Genomic DNA, 21863 nt, shown 5'->3' on the forward strand with positions numbered 1-21863 from the left:
GATCCTCCTGCGGTCACCCTCAGCCTTGGCTTGAGCTTATTGCTGGAGCAGCCCTGCTTTTGGTCCTCCCTAGCATTCTCTCTGTGATAAATGATGCTCAGTAACAAGGAGGACTAATGCCACTGGAGCTGGTGGAGTGATACTGCATCATGTTAAAGAGCTTGGCACTGTTGTTATGGAAGCAGTTGCAAAGATCTGAGCAAACTAGTGCTCTGTGGATGAGATGTGAGTTTCTGTAAAGATGCTTCTGCTGGTTTTGGGGGCAGACAAAGAAGAAACCACTTCTGGGGTTGAAGCAGTTATGAAAAAGCTAGTTTGGAGGACCAAATAGGGTAGATTAGGACAGCCTTTTCTGTTCTGACTCTCAATGTGTTATAAGCTTAACTAGAAAATACAAAAGGCATGAAGAAGAAATATACTCTGGACTTCTGCTCCTCATCTGTGTAAATCCACCTCTTCTTCCACCGGGTGTAGGTAAGATGCTCCTGACCTGGAACTGAATGTGTATGGGATGTTTCCTACATGTGCAAGTGCCTGTGGATCTTGACCTTACCCTGCCAAGTTCTGCAGGAGTCCTTCTCCTGGCTCTAGCAGTACCAACTGCTGCTCTTCCCTCTGCTGGACCCTGTTTTGAGCTTGGGCAAGTGGCACTGGAGCAGCAGCTCTCGCACTGTTCTCCTTCCAGCTCCTCTTTGCAAACGGTGCCAGAAACGCTTTTACTAAGCAAAAGCAAGGACTGATGTCATCCCAAGTCTCTCCGAGCCAGGGAACTGAGCAAAGGCCTAGAGTGCCTATATCTTAATCCAACTGTGGTTGTTCCTGCTTTCAAGCCCTTATTACCTGCATAATTCTGCGCTAGGATATTGCTCAGACATCTAAGGAGATGCAAGCTGGCAATTTCAATCCGCTCCTAAACATCTCCAGCAAAACACCCGGAGCCGGTGCCAAGCCCTTGGCTCCTGGCTCCTTAACCTGTTTCTACTAAGTAAGGAGATTTCCAGGGCGAGTCTGACTTGGCCCTGCAGGAGGCATCTTTTCTCCTGCCAAGGCTTAGGTTGGAGCGAGCATCTCCGGAGCTGTCACTCAGGGAGCAGGAATGCAGGCGAGGCTGCCCTGTGGTTAGAAGGACTCCACCCCAGAGACAGTGGTAGGCACCCAGGTACCAACACCGGAGACTTGGGGCGCATCCATGGTGGTTGATGACAGGCACTGATCTGGTTCTTAACCCTTTGCCTGCCTGCTTTTGGCTTTCTCCTTTCTGGCTGTAACAGCATCCAGGCGGTGCTGGTATCATGTATTTGCCCTGTGCTGGGGTGCTGGCTGGTATGGGAGCAGCTGTTGGATGGGGTATGCTTAATGGGAAGCCAGTGATAAGTAGGGATCCAGTCCTCCCTTTTCTGTTTCCTGGGTCCAGGGGATGTTTCCCAGATGGAGATTTGGGTTTAGGGGAAGGGGTTGTGCTATATTTGTCCCAGAATGCTAGACAACAGTAGCGTGCTACAGCATCAGTCTGTGCTTTATTGTTTCCTCAACATTCGGGTTTCGTGTTGATTGTTCAGCTGAGGTCTCCCTGGAAGGCTTGGAACCAAAACACGGATGGTTAACCTTGGAGCTCTGTATTTTAATGGCATTGGTTGCCCATCAAATGGGCAAACCCAATGTGTGCCTTCCTCCTGGCTGAGCGTCCTTGCCCAGGAGTTTTGGAAAGTCTGACCAAGCAGATGCTTCCCTAGCGCTGAGTTTCAGTTGCACCTTCCTTGTGATGACAGCATCCCACTGGTACCCAGAGGAAACCTGTTGCTGGGCAAGGCTGAGGCTGGAGGGCTGCCAGGGTGCAGCTCCAGACACTGGGGATGACTCCCACTTCAACGCCAGGGTCTGAAGCTGGTGTGAGCCTGTGTGTTGCTCCTGTCACTAAACCTCAGCTCGACATCTCTAAAACAGGGATGGCTTTTGCCTGTCCTCCTTAGATGCAAAGCTGTAGCCAATGTCATAACACAGCAAGTCCTCAGCTAGGGCCTGGAGACTTTACTGGGATCCAAGTCCCATTACCTGTCATGTAGCTTCTGTGTGCTCAGGAATGTGGGAAGATAAACATGACCAGGAAGCAGGGCAGGTGTCCTCCTTGTTTCTTCCCCCTGCAGATCCTGACTATTTGGAGAGCCAAGTTCCAGGTCTTGGCCTGTATCCCTCATTGTTCTCCTTATGTATTTGCTAACCTATCCTCACTGCAATATTTAAATCCATGCAGTACAGCTAAGGAGTTGTGATTGGTCTTTGAAGCTGCCTTGTGTGCTCTGAGGTGATGAATCCTGTCTAGACCATGGCACATAAATACCTTTAAAAGCACACCACTGGATGTTTAAGGGAAGGCTGCAGATTGTGCTTGTTCCTTGCTTCTCCCGTGCCAAGTTTACAAGCCACATCCCTAAAGGGGCTTGTTCTCCCCTGCCTGTTGATCCTCCCTCCCCTGCTGAGAAGGTAGGACATCAGCTGGTCTTCATGTGGGTTGTGAAGCTGTTTCTGCTTGTGTTTATGGAGCATTTTGCAATCTGTAGAAGCAAAGTGATGCAGAAAGGGGAAATGATGTTATTAAGGAATTTGCAGCCATACATTCTGGGGCTCGTTTCTCCTGGGGAGATGCTCCAGTGTGTCTTAACCTGGTGCTGTATCCTAAGGTGCCCTTTGGAGGGTTTTCTGTGTTGCTCGAAACAAAGCACCAGCCAAGGGATGCCTGTATCCTGCTTGCAGAAGACAGCACAATGCATTGACATCCCCTCCTTGTGCCTGCGAGCGAGTGGCCTACAGAGAGTCCCTGACCTTGAAGAGATGGTGAAGAGCTGGGCAATGGGCTCCTTGCTTCAGTTTGCAATCAAAGCTCAAAGCCCCGTGCCCACCTTGCTGACCCCTCTGTTGCCCCAGGGTCAACGTCTATAGGTCAAGAAAGCCCTCTGGAGACAAAGGGGAATTCACCTCTGCACAATGTACAGTGGCACGGTTGCTGTTTGGCTTATCCAAGTGTCTGCTGCCAGAGGACCGGGGCCCCAGTGCAGGCAAGATTGATTTCCTTGGGGCTGGTGCAGGTGATGGAGTCTCAGTTCACATGTGGTTGCAGCTCTCCTGCATCTCGGCCCTTTTGGTCCGCTGTTGCCTTTCCATCGGTGTCCTGAGGATGTTCACCACGTGCTGAGCTGCTGTGCTCAGGACCCAAGGGACAATCCTAGCAGAGACCCCCCTCTTTTTGTTCAAGGCAGCTTTAATGAGGATAAGGACAAGGCTTCCTCCATTCCTAGTGTGTTATCAGCCTGCTTATCTGCAAGGATGCACGCTGCAGTGAGAAAAATCAAGCCTAACAAAACCCCAGCACAACAGGCCAAATCCAGGCCATTAGAAAAGGGGAGGTCCCAGTCCATGGATGGGTTGTTGGAGGGAATTTTGTCTTGGCTTTCCAGTGCTGCCTCCGACACAAGCACCAGCAGGGCCTGAGAGCTCCTGTTTTAAGGAAGAACAAAAGCTACTGAGGTCAGTGTGGGTAAAGGGTTAATTTGGAATGAACCAGGGATGTCTGTCCCACTCCATAGATCCTTAACATCTCCAAGGATGTCTGAGCTGGGTGGCACTGCCCCTGTTTGGATGGGGACCGTCCTATTGCCGCTGCCCTTGTTTCCGTGGCCATGTCAGGGTGACCCTGGCCCGGGTCCAGTGCTGGTGGTGATGTTGTAACCCCTGTAACTCACGGCACGACCTGCTCCGTGGGCTCAGCCACAAGCCCTCGGCCCCGGGGGGTGAAGTCATGGAGGACATGGCAATGTCGTCTCAGGCTGCAACACGCTCGTGCTGACACAGCTCGGCATCACGTGGGCACCGGGATGTGCTGGGCACAGCCGGGATGAAGGCTCTGCCCTGTGCTGGAAGCGCTCTGTCAGCCCCAGGTCCTGCCAATGCAGGGCAGCAAAGCCTGCCTTCGCATCACCAGCGCCTTTCGGCTTGCTCGGTGCTGACGCACCGCTTTGACAAGTGCCTGATGATTTGTGCTGCTGCTCTTCGGGTTTCGCTTTTATTCCTCACAACCTGGAAGCTTTGTCGAGGGCTTAGGCCTGGGTTTGGCTACAGGGTAGAACCACAGAATCAAATGGGTAGGGAAAGACCTTTGAGATGGAGTTCAGCCTTTACCCCAGCACTGCCAAGGCACTGAGGATGTGTGTGAGCACTTGCAGGGATGGTGACTCCAGCCCTGCCCTGGGCAGCCTGTTCCAATGCCTGAGCACCCTCTGGGGCAGGAATTGCTCCTCAGCTCCATCTAAACCTGCCCTGGTGCAGCTTGAGGCCGGTTCCTCTTGCCTATCACTTGTTACTGGGGCTGGAGCAAGGGCAGCTGAATTTGCTCAATAGGAGTCCTTTGCATCACTTGCGGTTCTGCAGGCAGGAGCTTCGCTCAGGCTCAGTGATTCCTCGTGCGGTGAGGCCAGCCTGGCGCCTTCTGCCACTGCTTGACTGGTGGTGGTCCCATCATGGACAGCTTTGGCTGATCCTTCTGGTCCTTCTCCATGTCCCATCATAGACAGCTTTGTCTCATCCTTCAACTTGCTCTGTTGTTGCTCCTGGTTTGCAAGCCTGAGGCTCGTGTCAAGGGAATCCCAGTTCTTGATGCTGAATCAAGCGGAACTTGAAGCAGATCTCCAGGGGTCACCGACTCTCATCAAAGGGTTCTCCAAAGAGCTCTGAATGTTTGCGTCAAGGGACTCGGGGATTCTTCATGGCAAAGAGCCTCTGCTCGGTCCCTCAGCTTGGTGCTGCGCATCCTTGTCACGGCAGTCGGATGAGTCTCCCTGCTTAGACCCGCTCCCGGGAGCATCCCAGTGCCTATGGCTCCCACTGTACTTCGTGGGGTATCCGTGTCCTGCTCAGGTAATCACAAGGAGCTCTTTCTCCTCTCTGCACTCTTTCCTTTTGTTCCATTTACCTCAGGAACAAGCAGCCCGTTCATCCCATGGGAGGCCAGCTGTGCACCACCTACAAACCCCACGTCTGCAGGAGTGACCACGTCCCATCAGCCTCCTCCAGTCAGCAAGGGACCATAACATCACCCTGGGCTTTCCTCTTGCCTTGTGCTGCGCAGAGCTGATCACCAGCTGCAGCCTCACAAGGCCCCTGGGTTGCCAGGAGGAGTAATGAGGACATGGGTGTTCTACTCTTGCAGCAGGCTTTATTGGCTCCTGGGGTTTTTCTGTACACTCAATAGGGTTCAGCTGGGTTTTTATTCACCTGCCTTGCCTTGTGTTGGCAGCTGTGTGCCATGCACCACTGCTTTCTGCTGATACATCAAGTTCCCCAGGTCTGGGAGCTGCTCTCTGCTTTGGTGTGGTCCCAGCACAGCTTCAACCACCATGCCCAGTCACTCAGCCACCCCGGTGTCCTCTGCTGCTTCGAGGATCCCAATGACTTCATTCACCCATGGCCCCTCATTTTCACATCTTTTTCAAGAGGGGGATGTTTGACTTTGAGTATGAGGAACCTGTGCCTCCATGTGTGGGCTGTGTGGATGTACCAGCCTCCTTGGAGCTAGCTTGGGGCTCATTGTGTGGTATAGACTTGTCTTGCATCTAATTAGAGGCTCATTTCTCCCCTTCTTGCCTGCCACTCATTCCTCTCTTCTTTTGCCTTCAGAAATGCTGCTCAGCTTAATCAGCCTGGTGAGGACAGGCTGCAATGCTGGTTTCCTTGGTCATTTTTCAGGTCCTGTGGTGCTAAGCCTTACCTATAAAATAAATTGGACCAGGGTTTGCAGAAGACCAACTAATGTCTCTCTGGAGGTGGGTTTGGCACTGGAGACCTCACATTGAAGAGAGAAGTGAGCTAAATGAGTGGCTATCCCTTTCTTTTTGGAGTTTGAGAAACTCAAATGGACTAAGATAAGGGAGCTTATAAGTGCTTCTCTGTCATGTTCCCCTAGTGCTGAGCATCAAGTCACTCCTCTCTTGCTGCCATCCCTGGATGATCCCTCCTATGCAAGGGGGGAATGGAAGTGGTCCTCAGTGATAATACCGTGATGATGTCGGAGCATCTTGCAGTGATACCTGCATTCTGCAGGTAATGGTGTTCTCTGTCTGACCCGGACACCAGAGCACGGGCTGGATAAACTGGGCAAGGATTTTGTCTTCCTTGGGTGGTGTCATGACCTGGCGTTGTCTAAAAAGTGATTCTGTGATTATTACCTGTATAAAGTTACAGGTAATGATCTACCACTAATGAGGGTGAATAATTCCAGAAAGAGTGTATTTAAACATTTAGAAAGCTAAATGCTATGGATAAGACAGAGCCCAAGGGCTCAGGGCTGCTGGGTTTTAGTTCCAGCTTTGCCACTGCTCTCTGCAGGGCTGTGGCACTCAACAGATGTGGCTTCTGCAAATAGCTTGACTTTAGGGGAAAGGAGTTTTACTCTCTACCATCAAATAAGCCGAAATTATACTGCCGAGATTGAAAGAAGCTTGGATGGTGCTTCACTGCCCCAATAATGCACTGGAACCATCCCAAAGGATCAGTTCTCGGGTGTTAGTTTCTTCTTTATAATAAGGGAGCACTGTAAAACGCAACTCAAAGCCACTTATTTCCAAATCAGCTCCGCTGTATCTCTTCCTTTACCAGCTCCCAGCCTAAGAGAGCGCTTGGGGAATGCACAGACGTTGGTGCTGAAAGCCTGGGGAAAAATTTGCATGGGGACTTCTTTGTGTGTTTGAAGCTGGGCAGAGTTTGTCTGACAGAAAGAAAGAAAGAAATCAAGGATGAAACAGTCACCAGAAAATTAATAGACGTGCCTGGAAATGCCTTTAACCCTTATTTACTGTAGGGCTTGTGGTTTGAAAAGCCTCGAGTCTCATTTGGACTCTTTGGTCCCCACTAAAATTACAGAGGTGGGGAGAAACCACTCTCTGAACCGTGCGGGCTCTGCCAAACAAGCCCAGAGGAAAGGGGCTCGTTCCTGGGCAAATTAAAAGCAGGTTTAGAGCCAGAGCTGATGCTTGCTCCTGCGGGGATTGCGGTGGGCAAAGGCAAGACGAGCACCACTGGTGTCTCCAGTGCCCATGGGAACGTGCCAGGCTCTGCTTCCATGGCACTGCCTTGCTGTAACCGCTGTGGGTGTGGAGTCCTACTTCTTTTATCACAGGGACTGATTACAACTTCCCTGGCACCGGAGTAAGGAGGAATAAGTGGAGATGATGGCGTTGCAGCCCGGGAAGAGTGGAGCCAAGCTCGCTGGTGAAAGCTCTCTTGAGTCCTGGCCTCTTGAGGTGCCCCCGCAGCGCAGAGCAGGGGAAAGAGCCCCGTGCATCTGTATCCGTGCAGGAAACGGAGGAATAAGAAGCATCTTGCACAAGATTGCACAACGTGGAGGAGCTGGCCATAACACGCAGGTCTCTGGCTCCCCAGCCTTCCTCGAGGCAGGTTACTCATATGTTGTAGAGGGAGCCTGGTCTTGCTTGACACCGAAATCCACAGGAGCAGGAGAAAAAGTAGGTGATCTGTCAGCAAGAAGCACCACCACAGGGATGACCCTTGTCTTAGAAGCCATGTGGATAAGACCTTGGGGCTGAATATATTCCCCACCTCCGAGTGCATGAGATCATGGTATTTTGTAGTTGGGAAAATAACGCATCAGCCTATTGTTTGGTTTTGTTCTTTTAACCATGAGCAAAATCCTCTGGGTTTTGCTGTCGTGGTGCTTTTAAGCAGCAAAGCAGAGCAAAAACCATGAACTGCAACCCATGAAGGCTTCTCATTGTGGTGTCCACGTGTGCTGGAATGTGTGCACAGCCTCTTTCATGTCAGGGAAGCGCAGGAGCCATCCAGGACAAGTAACAGCTCCCCAACTTCAGTCTCCACATCTGATACTGCTTTGGGGTCCTTCTTATTGCACCCGGCCTGTATGCAACCAAACCCACCCCTCCTGAAGCATCTCGGTGTCCTTCTGGTGTCACAGCCCTCTAGAATAGCTGCGAAGTAGCTGTTCCCTCTCCTTTTGGGGACTGGGGAGAGGAAAGAGGCTTGGAGCAACACAGCTCCCTTGTGGTGGCCTCCTGGGGTGGAGCAGGTTTTAACAACGTGCCAGAATATGTGGCTGTCCTTGGACATGTTTAGTTTCCCATTCTCAGCCCAGGGAATGTTTCAATCACCCTTTAGCGGTTGGGCACAGAAGGGGAAAAGATCATTAACATACAAAGGGCTCCTCTTTCAACACCAGCGTTGTGAACTTCCATGAGTTTACTTCTGTCTCATCACATTTGTTCTGTGTTGCGCTTGGGCTTGGGGGGGGTTGGGTTTGTTTTCTTAAAAAAAAAACAAACAATCCCAGTTCTTGGAATTGGGATAAACCCATCAGGATCTCAGCTTTCATTAAAGGCTCCTTTAAAGGGAAATCCCAGCGTCTAAAGATGCTGCAAGTGGTGATTCAGCATGAACACTGCATCCTTTAGCTTATTCTTGATTCTTGCTATATTCAGACAAATCTCTTTGTGAGGGGGAGTGGGGGAAAGTTGCCACTTCTGATTCCTTAGGACTGGCAGACGTTAACAGAGCGCAAGCTGCTGGGATTTCCACTTCAGCAGCACAGGTGGAAAGGAGAATGGTCCCTCTTTTTGTCTCCCTCTTCCATCTTAATGTATTAGGTTAGAGCTTTGTGGCCCCTCCTGGGAACATACGTAAGGGTTGGATTGATTTGGGGGATTACTGCCTTCCCCTCTTCATTCATACTCTGCTGGGTATAAAGGAACTTCCTTGGCTGCCTTGGTTTCCGAAGTGGGATTTGTTTATGGCAATGGGAAATGTGAGGAATTTGAATCTCATTTTGTGTTGGCAACGAGGCAACTGGGTTGAAGGTCCTGATACGGACCCATTCCATGTTTCTGCTGAAGATGCGACCCACTTAAGATCAGGTGTCCTGTGGGTATTGCCAAAGCTATTCAGGTTAAACATTTTCATTGGTTCTTAAGGTGCTTGTGACAATGGGCCTAAGGGGAAATAGGTCAGGTACTTGGAGATCTGTGTCACTGTGTTGGCTTGAAACATTCCTCAATGCAATCTGTGAGGAGATGCCAGAGAGCTGACCCATCACCGGCCGCTACTGCCGGCTTCTCCTCCAGATGGGTTGTGCTTTCTATCTGCAGAACAACGCAGGAGCTCGGTGGTGAGGAGGGAAATGGGGGAAAAGGACTGTGCTCATCCCATAACATCCATCTGAAGCCCTGGGAGCCTGACTCACCTCTTTAGGAATCTGGTTTAATCATTTATGCAGCTTCTGAAGGGACAGGCAGGAGACAGCAGGAAAGCAGAATGCCTTTGAAAAGCATTGCCTTGAAAGCATTTGCCTTCCAGGGGATGCTGTAGTAGCTGCTGCAGGGCTGTAATGATAAACGACACCGAAGTTTGCTCTAATTCCCTGTGGTTTTGCCTCTCGCTGGGCTGTTGGGATCCTGGCAGCGTTTCTGTCTTTGCTGGAAGTCCTCTTCTTCTTGGCATCATGGGAATCATAACGTTCTGTGGGAATATCCTCCTTCCCTCCCCTCTCCCCCACCAAGTCAATGTTAGTGTTAGGAGTGAAGACAAGAATGGTGCCTTGGATATGATCCTTGCACCCAAAAGGCTTTAAAATTGATTATTTTCCACAGAAAAAGGCAATTTATTTGTTTAATATATATATATATATGTAACTTAGCTATTTAAATTGAAGCTGGATATTTTATTACTGGTGGTTGATGCCTCTTTGCTGTTCCTACTCTCCTGTTTCTCATCTTTGCCACCACTTCAATGATAAAATGGAACTAGAACAAGAGAGCCAAAGTTGAGTGATGAGAATTTTGGGTTTATTCAGCAGAAATTTCAACCAAAAATGGTAATGATTTTTTTATTTTTCCCAGCTTTTCTTTATCCCAAGGTTTTGAACCAGACATCCCAGCCAGCTTGGTTCAGCTGTGCTGAGCACACAGGGCGTCCTTCATCAGGTGAGTCTTGTGGTTCTCCTCCCACATGGACCTGTAGAGCTTGTGCTGCCCCGTGTCTCCACACAGGGTCTCCCTAGCCTTGGACAAGGCAACCATTGGAGAGACATTGATTAATCTCCGTTCAGATCCGATGCTTTGGCTTTGGTTCTACAGCTGTTGTCAGTAGATGTTTTGCTGTCAGCTCCAGTCGGAAGGGGATTAGTAAGTGCTTCATAAACTGCAGAACCCAATGGTTTTCCAGCGCATGGACTTGCACTGCTGTGAGGTTTTTTCCATAGCAAGGGTTCTAAAAGCATCACAGAAACCAGTTTTCACTGTGGCAGTGTAAGAGATGCATTAGGACACAATTGCCAGGGCTAACCGTTAGGACTCAAAAGCAAGGAGCTTTACAGGGCTCCATTCCCCCTTTGGAACCTGTAAACCCATCCCTTGAGGTGGAGCACCAGCTTCTTCCAAAATACTTTGGATCCACATGAAAACTGAGCTCTCTGGAAGAGCTGGTCACCCTTGAGGACACAAATTGGAGCTGAGCTACCTTCAAGCTCCAATCCTGGGACAGGACACGGAAGCAGGAATGGAAACGGAGATTAAGGAAAGCATTGGAGCATGTAAAGGAGGGTCAGATATGAAGGCATTTGCCATTCCTGCACTGGGAGGAGCAAAGGAGACTAAATGTACTCTTTGAAAGGATCAGCATCATAGAACAGTTGGGGTTGGAAGGGAGCTTAAGATCATCCAGTTCCAACCCGCTGCCATATGTACCTCTTTGGGAGCAGGAAACATGTGCTTCTAATTTTGCTTTCTGCTGTGTGCCAAGGGGATCTGTTTCCCATTGACTCTTGACCCTTCCGAAGGGGAAAAACAAAAGAGAAAGAGCTGGCCAGACTAGAGTTGTTGAGGTCCATGGCAAAAGTCCCACCAGCTTCAACAGGACCATGGTTCAACCTAGAGAAGGAAATAACAAAGCTCTCTGAGATAGAACAATCAAAAAAGGCAGAGAATCACTTGTCTTGGTTTGGGACACTGGCTGGACTGGAACACTGGAACTCATCGAATTCCCAGCTTATGACTGTAGTGAACAAGGCCCATGTGGAACTGCCTTTTACGAAGGTGGGAAGTTCTCTTGGGGGTGTGTAGTACGGAGGACAGCAGACATGATCTTGGAGAGGACCTCCGTGGGAAATGGATTTGTTGTCCAAGTCGTATTCCTAGATAAAAGAAAAACAAAGATTAGAAATTGGGGGGGGGGGGATGGGGGGTGTAAGACAAAAGTGCAGAGAAGAACAACGCTTGGTTCTGTGAAAGTGGCTTTTATTCAAGAAACTTGAAATGTGTCATTTGGGCTGCTCCTTTATAAAGCGTTCTAAATGGGAAAATCATAGAACCATAGAATAGTTTGGGTTGGAAAGGACCTGAAGATCATCTAGTTCCAACCCCCGTGCTGTGGGCAGGGACACCTCACACTAAACCATCTCACCCAAGGCCTCATCCAACCTGGTCTTGAACATTGCCAGGGATGGAGCATTCACAACCTCCCTGGGCAACCCATTCCAGTGCCTCAGCACCCTAACAGGGAAGAATTTCCTCCTTATATCCAATCTAAACTTCCCCTGTTTCAGTTTGAACCCGTTACCCCTTTCTCATCAACCAACACCCCCAAGTCCTTCTCCGCAGGGCTGCTCTGAATCTCTTCTCTGCCCAACCTGTAGCTGTGCCTGGGATTGCTCTGACCCAGGTGTAGGACCTTGCCCTTGGCATGGTTAAACTCCATAAGGTTGGCATCAGCCCACCTCACAAGTGTGTCAAGGTCCCTCTGGATGGCATTCCTTCCCTCCAGGGTATCAACTGAACCACACAGCTCGGTGTCATCGGCAAACTTGCTGAGGGCACACTCAAACCCACTGTCCATGGGAGCGATGAAGATGTTGAACAAGACCGGTCCCAACCCCGATCCCTGAGGGACCCCACTCGTTACTGGTCTCCAGCCGGACATTGAGCCATTGACCACAACTCTGTGTGCGGCCATCCAACCAGTTCTTTATCCACCGAGTGGTCCATCCATCAAATTGATGTCTTTCCAATTTAGAGACAAGGATGTCATGTGGGACAGTGAAAAAATAAGGAATTGTGTTGAAAGGAAATAAAAAAACAACTCTTTCTGTCCTACATTCGGGCCATTATTTCCTGACCACTCCTTCGCATCCTTTTCAGCCTCACGTGAAAGTCTCTGGGGTAATGGAGACTTTCCCCATGTTCGTTTCCAAAACCTCCACAACAGAGAAGCTGTGACTTGCACCTTGGCTTGGCTTAACCTCCTGCCTCTTCTCATTGCGTTAAATAATCCCCTCTTTGAGCACCTTCACCCTCCGAATCTTTGACCTGCCTTTCACTTTATTTGTGCCAGCAAACCCCACTGTTCTTCCCTTGTCCTGAAACCAGGGCAGCAGTGAAGTCCCTGTGGTCCTTCTCTACCTGCCCTGGTCTGAGCGATGATCTCTGGCACATTGAGCTCATCCTAGAGCATACCATGATGCCACCAGCAAGCTGCATTTCCATCTCTGTCAGTACCATTAGCGACTGTATTGGAGAGCATTTGTCTCGAGGTGTTTTCCTGCAGAGCTCAGTGGCAAATCCTCTTCAACCTGAGGCTCCTCTTTCCCCCCAACACTCATCATTGCCTCACTTTTGGCACTTCCAGGCCCACAGCAGGTTTCCTGTGTTAATCCCCATCTCGGAGCCAAATGGCAATTACTGCTGTGTTCATTGCCGTCCAGATGATTCCCTGTTTCCTTTGCCTGGAGTTGGAGACTTCCATAGGAGCTTTTTGGCAAGGCTGGCACCATCTACCCCTGTTGCATTTCATTCCAGTTTCCATTTCCTATGCTGGTTTGGATTACTCTTACAATGTAGGCTAGTATTTGCCTCCACGAATGGATGTTATTCTTTCTGAAATGAGTTGCAAACCATGCATTGCTTCCATTTCCATGCAATTGATAGGACCCTCCCTTCCTAAAATACCTAAAATACAATGGCCAATGTAATAAGAAGAGTTTGAGCAAAAAACCAACCCTAAAGCAGCCAAGGTAGCACTAAGGTTCGGTACTCTGCTGAATCCTACACAGGCATTAAACCCTCAGTGGTTTGCCATGCTTGGTACACAGAAATAGGAGTAGGAGGATGCCATGAACTGGAAGCTTCTTGGGTGTTCCTCATCAATCCCAGGTACGTTCTGCCCTCTTGTAACCTGTGTATTGTATTATTTCAGGCAACAAACCCCTTGGATTGCTTTGGTACGGATTGCATGCTCCTTCCAGTCCCATGCAGTGGTTTCTTTTGCCTCCCTATGAGTCTGTTTCCTCAGCGAGGACTCTTCCACCCGTGGAGCTGGATGGCTGCATGACACTGGTGTCAGGTGGACCATGAGGTGCTTTTTTGCCAGGTTCCTGCCTGATGACAAGTGACTCAGTGCCTCAAGGCTCGTAAGGAAGCCAGCGAGCCAGCATCTGATGAAAGAGCCCAGCGAAGAGAGGTGCAAGGGGAGAGAGAGAAGAGGAGAAACCTCTCGGGAGGTGATGGAAATGAGTCATCTGACAGGTACTGCCACCAGGCCACTCTGTAATTAAAGCTCACCTCGCCTGCTGTCTCCACCGGAGCCTGTGCCAATCATTCCCCGTGGCATTTTCACACTCCTTATCTGTCAGCCTAGAAATTGCTTTTTTAGATCAACTTTGAACGCTTCATTCCGGCCGGGAGACGGTGGGGACCAGACAGTCTGCTTCGCCACTGAGCGCCTTGCAAGGGGGAGAAGCGATGGTTGCTTTGTGGGGACCAGATTTTCCAGAGATGGGAGCTGGTTTTTCAAGGTGGGACCAGGTTTTCCAAAGTGCTTGGGTCCTGGCAACTCCCAGCATGTTTCTCAAACTGCACTGGATGAATTGCAGCTACTTCTATAAAGCCTTGGTGGGAGCCAAGTGTTCACACTTTTGGGGGGTCATGAATGGGATGGGAGCAAGTGCATGGATGTAACACTCACCACCAGGCTTCACAGGCTGGTGATGAGCTCTCTGCTCCACCACAGCCAGTTATTTTCTGTCTTAGAATAGAATCCTAGAATGGTTTGGGTTGGAAAGGACCTTAAGATCATCCAGTTCCAACCCCTCTGCCATGGGCAGGGACATCACACACTAAACCATGGCACCCAAGGCTCTGTCCAACCTGGCCTTGAAGTCTTGTGCGGGCTTTCAGCATCCTACCCTCTGCAGATGGCTTTAGATGGATCAAGTGTGCTGTTGTTAACGAAAGTGATTAGTGAAGATCGAGTTGTGCTCCAAAAAAGCAGCTGTTGGATTGGTTTCAGCTCTTTGGCAGTGGTACCTGGGGGTACAGCTTCAATAACATCTGTGGGAGTTATCCCTGAGTTGGCACGAATTTAGGGATTGTATACAGGTTCTTATGTACACAGTGATGCTTTAAGATCAACTGGATGCCTCCTGCTCTTTCAAAACCTGTGAGATCAATGAAATAGCTTTCTGATTTCCTATAATTGACTATAGAAAGGGTTTTGAAGCAGGCAAGCAAGCCCATGGCCCACTTCCCAGATGAGGTGCACACATCTGGGCTCTCCCAAGGATTCCAGACCAAGGCTGTTCCCCGCTAGCCGAAGCCTTCCTCCCAGTCCCTTTCTCCCAAGAGGGAGGATGCTATGGATCCAACTGCAGGTGCGTGTGATGCACATGCAAGAACCCCCTCCCTTGCAGGCACTTGCTCCTGCAAGCACACGAGGCACCCACGCCGAGTGCCCTCTCCCAATGGCCTTGCATGAGCACCCCGTGACTCTGTGCCCAGGAATGCTGCCATGGACTGATCGCCTGCTGGGGATTGCATCAGGCCCATAAACTTGTTCTGCACAGGAGGAAGCGGCTGGGTGACACCTGCCTGTGTGCAATGTGGCACCTCTCTGGTCACCGTGGGCTTGGGAAAAGGGAGATGAGGGGTTCGTTCATCAGCCTGGCACCAAGCAGCATGGGGTGATGTCCTGCCGGCCCCTATAAGGTTTTGGGGCCTTTTCCATTTCTCCTGGAAAGGGTTGGAAGAAACTTTCCCCAGTGTATAAAGGGTCTGCAATATTTCTAGTTCTCCAGGTAGGAAGATGGGATGGGGATGGGTCTGCTGAGCTATAACAACCCATATGCCTTCAGATTTCTTGTCCTTGCAACTCCAAGCCCTTCCTTTTTCTCCTTAAAAAGCTAATAGAACCCATTCTGTTTCTGCTCAACATCACCAGGCTGGGACCTCGAAGCGATGCTTGTCCTGGGCCAGAGGTGTCTCCCAAGGACATCCCAGCCATGTGCAATCAGACACAGCAGTTTATGCTGCTTCCCACTTCTGCTTTGTGTGCACGTAGCATTGCCCGGAGATGTGTGGTGTGGGATATCAGGCCTGGATTCACCTCTCTTCTTTTGCACATCTCTCCCTGTCTCCTGCCTGCCTTTGTAGTCAACGGGGAGAGATCAGCAATTCCAGGATTTCGGCTCTCACCGAGCGCGGCGCCTGCATTAGGCTGCGTGCATTACCAGAGCCCATTTCTCTGTGGACTGTAGACAGAGCCCCAGGTGCTCTGCTCTCAGATGCAGACATCCTTCCTCTGAACATCTAAAGCTGGGTGAAACAGCCACCACCCTTCACATTTCTCACATACATTAAAGGCTGATAAGGAGCCTGCTACGTTCTAGCCTGAATTCCTTAATGTCCAAGTTATACAACCCTGTCCTTGTAGCGACATTGTCCTGCAACTTTATGCTTGCTTTTCCACCCTGTAGGTACTTGGGCTGTGCCTCTCTTTTGGCAGAACAAGACCATTCCCTTTTATCTCCCTGTGAAAGCCAAGGTCCTCCAGCATTTTCCTTGTAAGAAGGGCTCTCCATTCCCTTCATTGCCGTATCAGTTCTCTTCCACCACGGGTTTCTTGATCAAGGGTGATTAAAAGAGGACACTATATTCCAGATGAGATCCCTCAAGGCCATATTGAGGGAATTCTCCTCTATTTCCACTGGAAACATTGAGCCTGGTGATCCCAGGATTACATTACCCCAGTGTGCTGCACCACATTGGCAACTCAGGGTCATCCCGAAGCTGACTAATGCACGTGGATGTTCCTTTCTTCTGGAAGCAACTACAGTCTGCTTCAATCTGGAATGTTCAGTCTTTTTCTGACCTAAGCGTTATACCCGGACAACTTATCACCAAGTGGAAAGTCTTATCTCAAGGGTTACCCAACGACCTGTGGAAAACCAGCAGGATTGAGCCAGCTCCCGGTCTGTCTTCAAGAACTTCCCGATGCAAAAAAAGGGCTGGGAAGAAAATAGTTTTCAAAGCTGTGACTTATGAGAAGAAATAAGTCCAGAAAAGAAACTGTTATAGAGTGAAACAGGCGCTGCATTTGGCCAGACTTTGCTGAAACAGAATACTCTGACAGCCCTTGAGTAACTGGGTTTCTGCATGGGGCTGGGAAAGGGATTTGTTCGTTGCTGTTTATTCAGCTTTGGATTTTGGGAGACATCAACATCACTTTTTGTTGTTGTTTTCGTTCCTTTCCGAACCAGTTAGAAATTTCAAAATCCTGAAACTCTTCCCAAAACGAAAGAGCTGGGTATTGCCCAACTCCTCCTGTTCCTACCTCCGCCCTCCCGATGAGTTATACACAGGGTGTGACATTCTGGGATCGCGCTGATCCCCAGGTGCTGGAAAGGGCCACTTCCAGCAGCTTCTCCCTAAGTAGGGCTCAATCCTGCTGTCGGTAAACCTGTCCCTGCAGAAAAGAACACCCAATTCCCTTGGCTCAGCCACTTAAAGGTGCAGTTGCCAGCAGCATCCCAGAGCCAGCTGCTAAAGCTGCTCCTGACCCTACAGTTCTTTATCTGCATGGACCTCGGGGCAGTTGTTTCTCATTCACACCGCTGTAAATAAGAGCCGAATCAAGCTATTAGTGTCTCACACCTCAAGCATTGGGGCTTTCTCTGCATTTGTAGAAAAGGTTGAGGTTATTACCAAAGAGGTGAGAATGAGATAATAGCTGATGTCTCAAGGGTGCCAGGCATCCCGGTCTGAAGTGATTCTTTACTTCAAGCGCATCATAATTCCCTGGTGACTGCTAACTGGAGCCTGGTGCCTTCCTCGCATTTATGGGCTGCTAGCAGATGATTATAGAAAATACGGTAATTAAATAAGTACTTCAGCTGGGGAGGTTTGGCCTGGGAAGGAGTAAAATTAGACAGGGCAGTGTGAGCTGTTCCAAAGCGTGAACTCTGATTGATTTCACTTTCTGTTCTTGTAACGTGTCCAGTAATATTCAGGAGGAGGAGCAGGAGGGGTCACCCGGGAAGGTCTGTGACTGGTGAATTGGAGCCAGTAGGCTAAAACACCCAGCATGTCACAGCCCCATTCCATAAGGTACAATACAAGCAGGGGACACGCAAGCTTTGAGAGCCAAAAGGTCCCAAGTCCTATTCGCAAGGGGGATGTTTGAGCAGAGCTGTGCAGCAGATCAGTGGGAAGCTATGGGTTGTCCTCAGACCTGGCTCCAGAAGCTGCCTTTTCTGCCCTGCTGCCTGTTCCCTTGGCCGGGCAACTGCTGGGATTCCAGAATAAAAGTGGTTCTTGGGGCCTCCTATTCATGCTATATTTATGATAGCATCTCTTTGGGGGAGCCCGGGGAAGCTCACAGCTCTTCCCCCTCACTGTGTTTTGCATACGTTGCTCCTCTCCAGCATAACAATTCCCAGCAAAGCCAAGGCCAGGGGTTGAACTGGCTCCAACCAGTAGGAACCTACAATTAGCCAAGCATCTCTGGGATGCCATCAACGCAGGATTCCCTTTGATGAAGCGTCGTATCCAGGTAACCTGTTCCTAATCAAATAAGACACCTTGGTGTGCAGGAAAGGGCACTGCCGGCCATTCCGGGTGCTCCAGGAGTGTGCTGTGGGCAGAGCAAACAGGAAGCTGAGGGATGGACCACTGAGAGCCACTCCACCTTTGCCCAGGGGTGTTGGGCAGGTGACGAGTCACTTAGAGCTGCTCCGGCTCCAGCTCCGGCTCCGGCAGTGACGCATTGTTTTGAACGAGAAATTCCAAGAGCGTTGATGGTCCTTTTGCTTTAGGGGCAGCGTCATTGCTTGAGGTTTTTGGGGTTAAGTCCACAAAGATGCTGACCTTCCTTGCTCTCAGGAACCCCACAGGATTTGGGGCCAGGGCTCACCCTAGGAGCACCCTTGGAGGTGCCAAAGGAAGGAGGAATGTCAACCAGAGCTTTCCTCTTGAGTAGATGGAGAGAGCACCCATTCCAAACCGTGAGTCATTGAGGCTCTGAACCACCCTCTTTGGGGGAGGCCACCTCTCTTTTCTTGCTGCAGCCCATAGAGGGAGCTGATGGTGCTTTGAATCACCTGGCACGAAATCTGTCCTCGGTGCTTACATAAGAGTGGGATGCCGAAATACCTGTATGGCTTGGGATTTTTGGAGCCACCCATGAGGCCTTTGGTCTCTCCTTGCCATGCGGCTCTTGCAGCACCTCGTGATGCTGGTGCAGAGGGTTAGATAAGGTAACTGACGGCATTAAAGAGAAGCCAACGTCTGCTCAGACTGCCCTCTCTGGGGTTCTCTTCTCTGTTTGGGTTTCCGTCCTCTTCTGATTAAAGAGGTGAACTCTAGACTGAACCTCTTGGAGCACTTGGATCTAAGAGGAGGACCTATTCTAGACCCCAGCAGTGGAAAGATGAGTTGTATTTTGAATTCCATCTCTGCTGGAGCGTGGTGAGATTCCCTCAGATGTGAATAGCTGCTGAAAACACTCAGGTTGAGACATGATGCAACAATCCTAGGAGCTCTTCCAAGACATTGCCTCTTGGGCCAGTGTGCAGGGAGTGGAGTTGGGGCCATCAGAGCTGGCAGCAGAACTTGAATCAAACCAGTTGCAGCTGTTTCTGGGGACTGATGGGCTCTACATCACACACACGGACAAGAGCCTTCCACTGTCTCCTTGGGGACTGGTGCTCTAGACCTCTAGACTCTTTCACTTGACGCTTTGCTGTTCTCAGTGCCTCGCGCGTAGGGAAGGGCAAGACATCAAAAGCTCAATGGGAGCATCCAAAAGTTCATCTGAAGCATGCAGACCTTTAGCATTTGTAACGGGAAGTTGGAGAGATTTCAAGCACTCTCATCCCACCTCCTGGCGCTTCTGTTTCTGGTTAGGGCCAGACATAACCACAAGAACAAGCTTTCTCACGGTGTTTCAGCACATTTCCTGTTGGTCCTGGAAGAACATTTGAAATTAAGAGGACATGTAGCCTTTGTAGAGCCACAAAGGCTCTGTTTTGGAAACAGGCACAGGCGCCCTGGCTGTTGGTAAGGAGTGAGTTTATTTTCTTGAGCCAGGATGGATGTGTCCCCCCCCCAAAAAAGCCAGTAGAGTTAATTCTATCTTATGGAGAAATGAGTCAAGGTCCTGCAGGGCTCTAATGCGATGGGAGCATCCCCGGATGCTTCAGGAGATTCAGATGGAGCAGCCTTGTGCAATGGGTAATCTTGGAGCCCGCAGAGGGTCAGAGGTGGGTGTGAGGATGGAATAACAGTGCTGTGGAGGGAACGTCCTCCGTGGTGCTCTCACACCGGCCACTGTTTCCAGGGAGGTTTTGTCTGTCTCTTTCATCAGAGGCCGTTGGGCTGTGGGAAACGAAAGGGCCATGGGCAGAGCTGGCTGGAAACTTGTGTGCGTGGTGGTGGGGAGGGAGCTACAGGGAATTATTTCACCTGGGGAAAGGGGAAGACAGTTGAAAATGGTTTCATCAAAGAGTTTGTCAGAGAACAAGCAGGGTTTATTCCAACGCAAGCTGGGGTTTGCTGCATCTTCCTGGGATCGTTTTTGTCGTGACGGACATTTGTCACCGAATGAAATCAAAGCACATGAAAAACAGCCAAGAGAAAAGCCCAGATCGCCCCTTGGTCTCAAAAGCCCTTGGAGAGTTCTTCTCCATTGTCCTGGTTGCAGACTGGAGCATGAGAAAGCAGCTTTGGGCTGGGAAAAGGCAAACGAAGGGCCCACCAAGCCTTGCTGCTACCATAAGAGGTGAACTGTGTCCATTGAGACATCCAGCCACATTGCTTTGGTTCCTTCAAGTGCATGCTTGGGTTTAGTTTGGGGCTCATGAAAGAGCCAGTGCTTGGGTTTGATGTATCTTGTTTCAGATGTGAATCCTCACAATCTAACTTATTTTCTTTATCAAGATTAAAGAGCATCGCACCAGAGAAATTTAGACAGGCAGCAAGAGAGTTCTGAGGCACGGAAGGGTTGAAACCACAGAGCTGGGCTGGGATTTACCATCATCTCCCTACGAGGCACAGGTATAGTTTACTTTCCCTGTTTTATCTTTGCTAAGTCTTAATCACGGAGTTGCTGCAATTCCTTCAAGCAGGTTAAGTCAAGGGAAATTCCCAGGTCAGGTCATCCATCCTCTGCCCTCAGTTCTGATCCTGTGCTTTGCTAAACCCAGAAAGATGTGGATTTGGCTCAGCAGCAGGATTTGAACTGGAGGCTGGAGTGAGAGCACTGGGGGGGTTGACCTCTGTCTTGCCTCAAGCATGGCAAGCCAGTGAAGGTAGAAAGATGTCCAGGTCTGTGTTACTTCAGACAGAGTTTCCACATCCCACCTCTGCCTCGTGAGGAACTGTGTTTAACAACTTCCAAGCCCTGCATTTGACTTCAGCTGGGAACCTGGGTCTGATTTGTTTTGAGAGTGTCAACTCCATCGCTGGCAACGTGGGAGGGTTTGGAGAGACCCCTGACAAGGGTGACACAGGCAGAGCTGTCCCTTCTTCAGGGGGTGTGATGAGCAAGGTGACCTCTTGCCTTCTTCCTGCCTAGCTCCATCCCTTTCCTACCTTGCCTCTGCTCCTCTACGTGGTGAGGCAATGCAGCATCCTCAGCTTGCCTGCTGTAACCCCCAGCTCCATGAGGACGAAAGCCCACCTGATGATACATCATGCTCCCCTTTTGCAGCCAGACTCACTGAGGGCTGACATCCAGCCACAAAGACCTTGTGGAAGCAGTGGGACAGGGGAAGAGGACTTGACAGAGACCACACAGGGGCTACCAGCCTTGCTTGGAGTCGATCCCAAATCCCTAGGCTTAGTTTGCCACCCGCGGGGCCACGCTACCTCCCTTGGGCAAGGGGAAGACTGCTGGGACAACTCTTTTCTTGTCAGCTTTTTTTTTTTATTTATTATTATTATTATTTAATTAAATGAAATTAAATTTCTGTAGCATCTTTTCTTTTGTATTATTATTACGGTGATGTACCTTAGGCATTGCTCTGAGTCCATCGGGGTGAGCTGTAGAACACACTGCGTAGACGGGTTGACTATCTGCCCGCTGCTCCTCCCTTCCCTCCTGCTCCTCTCCTCCAGCCACCCTAGAGCTACGCTGCACTAAACGTGCTTCAGTTTCAGCCATCCCCAAGCTGCACATCAAAGGCTGCCTCTGCTTCCCTGGCAGGCTTCAGGGATTAATCACACCCGGGCCTGCGTGGAAAGCGTGACCGTGTCACACTTGTTTGTCTCGGATGGGAGCTCTCCTGGTTATCTTGCAGGGAAAGAATCATGGAATCAAAGCAAAAGACCTCGAAGCTCATCCAGTCCAACCAGCACTGCCAAGGCCACCACTAACCCATGGCACTGAGGGCCTTGGCTACACGGTGTGTGAACGCTTCCAGGGATGGTGACTCCAGCGCTGCCTGCTCACCAACCAACTTGTTGGCCTTCATGGATGGGCTGTTTCCATTTTGATGTCTTTGGGTTACCAGCCGCAGCCAAGTTTGG

At 50.1% G+C, this 21863-nt stretch overlaps 1 long non-coding RNA gene across 1 annotated transcript; it reads left to right on the forward strand.

Annotated features, from left to right (window-relative positions):
* Window positions 1-232: 232 nt before the first annotated feature.
* LOC133264030 (uncharacterized) lies at window positions 233-21760 on the forward strand. The gene is made up of 3 exons (XR_009741593.1): window positions 233-474; window positions 20274-20390; window positions 21635-21760. It is a non-coding gene; the product is annotated as an uncharacterized LOC133264030 (long non-coding RNA).
* Window positions 21761-21863: the final 103 nt, after the last annotated feature.

This window comes from Pezoporus flaviventris, unplaced genomic scaffold (genome assembly GCF_033815535.1).
Source record: "Pezoporus flaviventris isolate CSIRO_AGI_PZ_B2104156 unplaced genomic scaffold, CSIRO_AGI_Pfla_v1 ptg000569l, whole genome shotgun sequence".
Taxonomy (NCBI): Eukaryota; Metazoa; Chordata; class Aves; order Psittaciformes; family Psittacidae; genus Pezoporus; species Pezoporus flaviventris.